The following is a 7,433-nucleotide window of genomic DNA, read 5'->3' on the forward strand; positions in this document are numbered from 1 at the left end:
CCTCCTCTGGCCCGGGCGGGTTGAAGGAAACAACATTCTCATATCCTCGCCGCCGCCAAGCAGCAGGCGTTTGGTCGATAATTACCACTGCTCCACTACCACCTCTGTGTCTTTCTCCTTTCTATCGCTCCGGGCGATCGATACGTATCGATCGTGAAAATCACTCTTGGTTACGATCGGTCGGCAACAATGTCGGCCGTATTGGTTTGAAGAATGGCGTGTATTGATAGGTTGTTAAGAATTCCATTGCAGTGCGCAGGGAATTTTTTGTTTTTTTGCGAATTCAAAAGAACGCCTATATTTTGAATGAATGAAAAGTATAATTATTTTCCACTAAAACTATTACTTAGCTGAACGGGTGTTCCTGAAGTGGCGTAAGTTGTTACTTCTCAGCCGAGAGATTACCCTCTACTTTTTCTCATCCCGCTTTTCTTGATGGTCTTGCATTCAGGGTGGCTCAGTACGAAGAGGCTCGGAGAGCGGTGGATGAGAGAAGGAGCGGGAAAATAATAAATTTAAAAAACATTGTGTCTCTACTGGCCGGGCGAGGCTGCTGGCCCGGCAGCAGGCGCGGCTCCAGGCTCGGGCTCCAGGGGCTTCCAGGCCTTCCAGCAGAGCCGTGGGAAGCAGAAGGAGATGCTATGGGCTGCCCCGACAGTGGCGTAGCAGAGGGTGGTGAGGGAAGGACACAGGCTTCTCTCTCTCTCTCTCTCTCTCTCTCTCTCTCTCTCTCTCTCTCTCTCCCCCCCTCTCCCTCTTCCCCCCTCCCTCTCGCACTCTACGCCGCTGGCTAATACGCCCACTCAGGGGGCCGGGCCTCCTGTAATCCGCTCAAGTCCCTTTACAATTTATCGCGGCGACTAGAACAGAAACTGGCTGTGTAAACTTTTAAATGGCTCAAGCAGCCACCCGCACCCGCCGCCCTGGTGGCCCTACAGTGAACAGGTGGCGCCTCCCGGGAGGGGGGGGGGGGAGACACTCACACACACACACACATACACACTTGTACGCGTGCTGCTGCGCAAGGACAGAGGGAAACACTGACATTAAGATTCAGCAAGAAGCGGCGATATTCAGCAGTCGAGAGAGAAAGAGTCGGGGCGGGGGAGGGGGCTTATTAGAACAAGATTACAAGCGTACGCGCACAGCACCCGTCGTCATAAAGTCATGACATGTGGATAAGGATAGTCACCAAAACACCTAATACTATATATTGCCGTAGTGATATTGTTATGGTGAAGGACTAGAATATGTTTATCACGATTGCGCAGCTGCTCACTATAACTCTGCGTTGGTAGGCTCGTGAGAACAAAGAGGTAGGGGAAGGGGAGGGGGGAGCTGCACTTCCCGACCGGTGCGTCATCATACACCGCGATAGGATATCCCCGTCGGAGGGGGAAGCCCCCCCCCCCCCGCAATAATTATAGGGTAAGGTGTCCGCCAGAAATCAGCACTAGCTGAGAGATGCTTCTTGATGAGTGGGGAGAGGAAGAAGAAGGCCAAGGCGGAGGAGGGAAAAATTAGCCGCGGGCTTTAGTCAACGTTTCACAGAATAATGTGTCAAAACTTGACATTTTGCATCACGACAACATTGTACGAAATATAAAAGCGGGTAATTACCGGTTCTTTCTACCGACACACCTCCTTTAATCAGTCGCTGTGACGGTCGATTACCGGTCTTTTAATACGCTCCCTCCCCCCGTCTCTCTCTCTCTCTCTCTCTCTCTCTCTCTCTCTCTCGCTCTCTCTCTCTCTCCTCTCTCTCCCTCTCCCTCTTTCAATATCTCATGTGTTGCGAGGGGATTTTCCGAGTGTGATATAATGGGAAGACGATGCTGTATTGAGAGAGACCGTCGAAAAACGAGGGAAAGAAATCATTTCCTCTCCCACATTTGACTTTATAACATACAATCGATTGACAGCAGACCAGAGAGTAATTGCGCCTATGTAACGCTTGGGATTCCGTGCGGCATGTTCTTCGACAATTAGTTTAATTGTTCTCGACAACAAACTACTAAGATGTTCCAGCTGCGGAGCTATGAAACTGTCTTCATCACCGAGCACACGAATAAGCACCGCCCCCCCTCTCTCCTGGCCATCGTCTTGAATGGATACTGCTTGACGTTTTGTCATCGCAGTGACTTTCACGCACGGAGACGCGACGAGGATAGCTGACCGTGACTCTATAAGAGGAATACTCCGTTGCTGCGACTTGCACACACTCGGCGGCGAGCGGGAAGCGGGACATTTGTACCCGGACAATCGATGTATTCGGCCAGAGCTGCCATAGCCTGCCAAGCTGTTCGCTTGACGATTGTTACTGCGAGTCGTCCGCACCTGCTTAAACTACGTGATTAGTTGAAACGGGAGTATGGTAATTAGGACTAAAAACCATTCCTTGTAGAAAAAAATGACACCGTTTTTTTTTAGCGGCCCGTTACTACCGCCTGTCGCCGCCAGAGCGCCAGACGCCTACCTCGACTCTGAAAAAAATTCATAGGTTCTTATCTAGATATCGGACAGAAAGTATACGGTCATTTTTCTCACGTCAATTCGGCAAATTTTCGGGAGCTCCATGCCTGCGAGCCTCGGGGTAGGCCACACCGCAGAACACGTATGCACCGCAGACAAGATGTTGCCTACCTATCAGGCACTATGGAAGCTTAATTGCGTAGGCTGAACTTGGCGGGTTCGCAACAGCGGATGACGGACGTACTTTCTGGATTCTCGTACTTATAGCACAATTTAAAGGGGTGTTGAGTGATTTTTGAGGTTGCCAAATGCTTTAGTGCCTTTACAGAGGCACCCACCCAAAATGCCTCCGGAATGTGATTCAGATCACGTCACCTTGAGTGTTGTTATGCCCTACTCAGTTATGGACACAATTTTTTATAGCTTAAAATATTTTTCAAAAATACGCAATATCGCATGTTCACAGAAATACACAAGTGGAGTACAAAAAAGTTCAGATAACAATTAGTGTGCTGTGCAGTGTACGCGGGCCGCATAGTCCGGCCGGCTCTTCCTCGGCAATGATTTTGGAAGCTGCAGTCTCCCGATGGGGTCATTATTATGGACGTTTCATAAAGCGCCGGACAGACAGACCCGTCGCCCGAGCGCGGGCTACAGGTTAGGGACTTTACAGCCCGAAATTTATCCCGAAAATAAAAATGAAGAAAACTGAAAAATATTTCCAGAAAAAAAATCAAAAATTAAACTCTCAAAGAAAAAATTCAGACATGTAAAAAGAATCTTTAAAAATTTCTCCCGAAAAAATATTTTTTGGAAATTAAAATTCCCAGCCCCAGAGCGCGAGGGCTCGCTGCTCCAGGCTATCCAGCAGGAACAACTGGCCCAGGCCGACAGACGTGTTTACCGGCATGTATTCTAATTCCGATTCGTTATCCGCCCGGAAGAGACGACGCCGCCGTCACGACGCAGCCGCCGCTGCCCCGCCTATCGAAAGTTGTTGTAGTAGTGTAGTTTTCCAGCGGCTGCTTGACCCCTGGGCGAACTCAGGGAACTTCCATTCCACATCCGCGCGCAGACTTTCATACCAGACTCTAGCAAAACATGCCGATTATTTCAGCTTTAAATGACTAAATGAGCTGGCAACAGCAAACTCTTAATAGACCCTAGCGAACTTCTTTATCGCGAGATTCAAACAGACTCACGCGGCAGTCTGTAAATATTTTGCCAGCTGACTGTCTCAGTTGAATCCAGGACACTGCTCCTACAGACTCCAGCGGACTACTCCAGCTGCTGACTACAGGAGACTGCCACGACAGATTCCAGCCGACTACCTCATCTGATTCCAGGAGACTACTCCAACAGACTGGAGCGGACTTCCTCAGCTGACTCCTCAAGACTGCTCCAACAGAATCCAGCCGACCATCTCAGCTGACTTCAGGAGACTTCAATAGACGCCACACCACTAACACAGCTGACTGACTCATCACAGGAGACTCCAACAGACTCCAGTCCACTATCTTACGTTAGCTGACTCCAGGAGAATACACCAGACGCCAGCCCGCTCTCCAGCTGAATCCGCGGGGGAGACTATCGCCGCAACAGACTCCAAGCGTGGACCATATTACGTCAGTTGACTCCAGCGCCGACTCCGTTCAAGTTGAAGGCCGCGCTGCTGCGCTCGCGCGCGACATTGGCAATGGCAGCGCGGCCGCCGGAGCCGCCGGTGCATTTCGAGATCTCGACTCGACAAACAAGTCTTGCAGTCTCGGCGAGAGTCTCGGCCTGGCAGGTTGCCCGGCAGCCGCGGAACGGGAAGGGAGCAGCAGCATCTCTCGCGGTACACTGCCAGCAAAGAGATTAAAATCGAAAAAAAAAAAATAGAAAGAAGGAATGTTTCCCTCGTATCGTCTCTCTCTCCGTTCTCTCGAAAAAGGTTCCCGCACAGAGAGCAGTCTGTGCGTCGCGCCTCTCTCTCACCGTGCGGTCAGAGCGAGGCAAGGTCGCCGGGGAAGAGCAGCAGCACCGCGCAAGCCTACCGCAATAAACTCAGAGTGTTCAACAGTTGCGGGGGCTTGCAAAGTGTTCAACAACGCGCCTTTGTTTGAACACGCCCTACACAAGCAAAGTTGTTTGACACGACTTTTTACACCTACTTGCAAGTGCATGCACAAATGTCTTGCTGAACAACTTGCAAGCGCACATTTATGGAGGCAGTGTTGGTTTAAATCAACAGAGCACGCATGATATGCACCTAGAAAAATCCTTTCTTAATTCAAATACTGAAATTTGTACTCAGGTTTGCACAAGATCAATTTTCTCTTGAAACAATGCTAAAATAAGATCACTCCTCTACGAATAAGGAAATCGTTCAAGTACAAGATCATTTATAAGTATCTTGTGCTTTTGAATAACATTTTTGCATTCGTCAAAGTGAAAAATTGTACTTACTTGTGCTAAGCCGAGTACACATTCACTGTTAATCGTCTCAATGAACGTATGTCCAAAAAAATCAACTTTTTTATTTAAAGGTATTTTGTCACGAAAACTATATATTCTCAAAATAGACCGAAATTCAATCGACTCGATTTTTTTGGACATACGTTCGTTGGCACAATTACCAGTGACATATACTTTAACCAAGAAAGGATTTTTCTGGGTGTGTCTTGTGCACGTGTGCCTATGTTCGCGTAGGTTGCCTGTGGCGTTTGTGGGGGTTTTTAAAGTCTACAATTTCTCCGGAAAACTTGAACATTTTTCCAGGAAAAAGGAATTTTTTTTTTAAAGTGGAAAAAAATTACGAGATTTAAAAAATATATTCTTGCCCTGTTTTGGGAAATTAAAATCCCTAGCGCTTGCCTGGTTGCCCGCTAGGGGCCGTCCCGCTTGCCTGTTTGCCTGCCGCTTGCTTATGCTGGGGCGCCTGCGGTCCCCCGGGTAGGCCACCGAGCCGGCCACGAGTGCAGCGCTGCGTTGTCTACCCTCGCTCGCCCGGGCGCTTCCAGAGGTGCGCTCCGTTCAACGTTGTCTCTTTCTTCCCCGGCTCCCGGACTGCGTCCCGGACCCAGGTATCTCGCTAACGCAAAGGCATCATTTATTTCCGGATACTTCAATTAATCACTCCCGTTTTGAAATGGATGAGTATGGTCACTGATCAAGCCAATCAAACGCGAATGACAGTACTCGTTTTGTGGTGGGCGCAAGTGAGTACAAAATTGAGTTTAATTAAACTAAAAATTTTGAAAGCATCGTTTCAGTTTTTTCACTTACTTCAATAAAACGGAAAGGGTAAAACACGGAAGGAATAAAATAAAAAATAAAAAAAGCGTTGTCATCCCACAGGAAAGGACATAAGTTTTGGAGCAGAGTAGTGGTGCGGTACGGTAGTTTTAGTGGCCGGCGCTAACGATGCACCGGTTGGGTGAAAACGTCCCAGTCTGGCCGCGACATTGACATTGGAGGCCGGTCTCTGTCGGGGCGTGGCGTCGCGCGGCGTGGCGCGTCGTAGCCGTCAGGGTAAGGGGAGGGGAACGATTTGAAAGGGAAGTGGTTTGGCCGGCTGCATTGGGCGGGAAAATGAGAGGCCCATCTCTTCGTGCCGTGCGTGTTCAATTTTGAACGACGATACGACGGCAAAAAAACAACAGCAACGACAAACAACCGAAATACCTGACGGCGGTGGGGTTTTGCGCGATGCTTTTGTTCGCCGGAGAACCGGCTGGTCAGGTGCACACGCAGCGGCGCACTGAAGCTCCAAGGAAGCAAAGCGATAAAATTTAAAAAAAACAAAGGAATAAGACTCCCGCACAGCATTTCTACGGCGACGCACGTCTTGGGATCCAGGAAGCAGACAAAGGAGGTGGAGAGTTGGAGGAGGATGAAAAAAGAAGCGTAACTGAATCGCACTCGCGTGACCGGGTGGCAACCGGCGGGGCCGGACAACCCGAGACTGAGGAAACTTTAGTTGAACCCAGCGTGAGTGAGCGTGTGTGTGTTAGAGGGAGAGGGAGTGAGTGAGAAAGAGAGAGAGAGAGAGAGAAGAAAGAGAGAGACAGAGAGATAGAGAGACAGAGAGAGAGAGAGAGAGAGAGAGAGAGAGAGAGAGAGAGAGAGAGAGAGAGATGCTCAACTGGACGACAGAGCAGACAAGAAGCTTCGTGCTTCATCATCATCCCCGTTTACAGCAATTTACGGATAAACTTCCATTTTTTTTTTAAAAAAATTAAGTGTGTCCCTTCCCTTGGCACTTTTGTTGGCTGAGCGATTAGCGAAGCCCATTACTCTACTGACCGGAAAAGTTTCATTCTGTCCGTTTGTTTGTCTGTTTGTCCGTCTGTACGCACGATAACTCGAGAAAGAATTGAGATATCGATCTGGGAATTTCAGGGTCGTTTTGTTTCATAAAAAGACAGATCGAGTTCGAAGATGAGCACTCTAGCTCAAAAATTGACTTTTTAAAAAATCAAAAACCACAGGCAACAAAATATTTTTTTTCCAAATATTTTTTTATGGTCTCCTAATGGGTAACTCGTGAAAGTAGAGCCCTCTGGGCGAAAATTTCATCCGTTTTGCTCTTTCTAGTACCGTTTCGACGCTATGGCGCATTTCTTGGCGAAAACAACGTGAAAAAGACAAAATGGTCTATTAAATCGTAAAAAAGGCTTCATGTCACAGAATTGTAAAAGGAGTAGTACTGTACTTCGACCACACCCTCTTTAGGGCTTCAGGGTCCCTAGATCACTAAAACGTTGATTTTTACCTAACAATCTGACAAAATCCGATTTTTTAATGAAAACCGTTACCGAACAGCAGTTTGTTGTCCCTAATTTAAGAGTAAGAAGACCCCGACAAATGGTTCGAGTATGTCAAATTTTGGGCCCGGAAGACCCCGTTCCCCTGTACCCTCTCCTTAACTCGTCTCGGGTATCAGCGCCGCAGGCCTAGCTATATGTGCGCCAGGCGCG

General features: G+C 48.5%; 1 protein-coding gene across 2 annotated transcripts in view; it reads left to right on the forward strand.

Moving 5' to 3' along the window:
• The window catches only part of LOC113211003 (uncharacterized), a 24,098-nt gene that overhangs the window by 9,318 nt on the left and 7,347 nt on the right, over positions 1-7,433 (forward strand). The gene's annotated exons all lie outside the window — the stretch shown is intronic.

The sequence above is a fragment of the Frankliniella occidentalis genome, unplaced genomic scaffold, assembly GCF_000697945.3.
Source record: "Frankliniella occidentalis isolate FOCC.00 unplaced genomic scaffold, Focc_3.1 Scaffold3, whole genome shotgun sequence".
Classification (NCBI taxonomy): domain Eukaryota; kingdom Metazoa; phylum Arthropoda; class Insecta; order Thysanoptera; family Thripidae; genus Frankliniella; species Frankliniella occidentalis.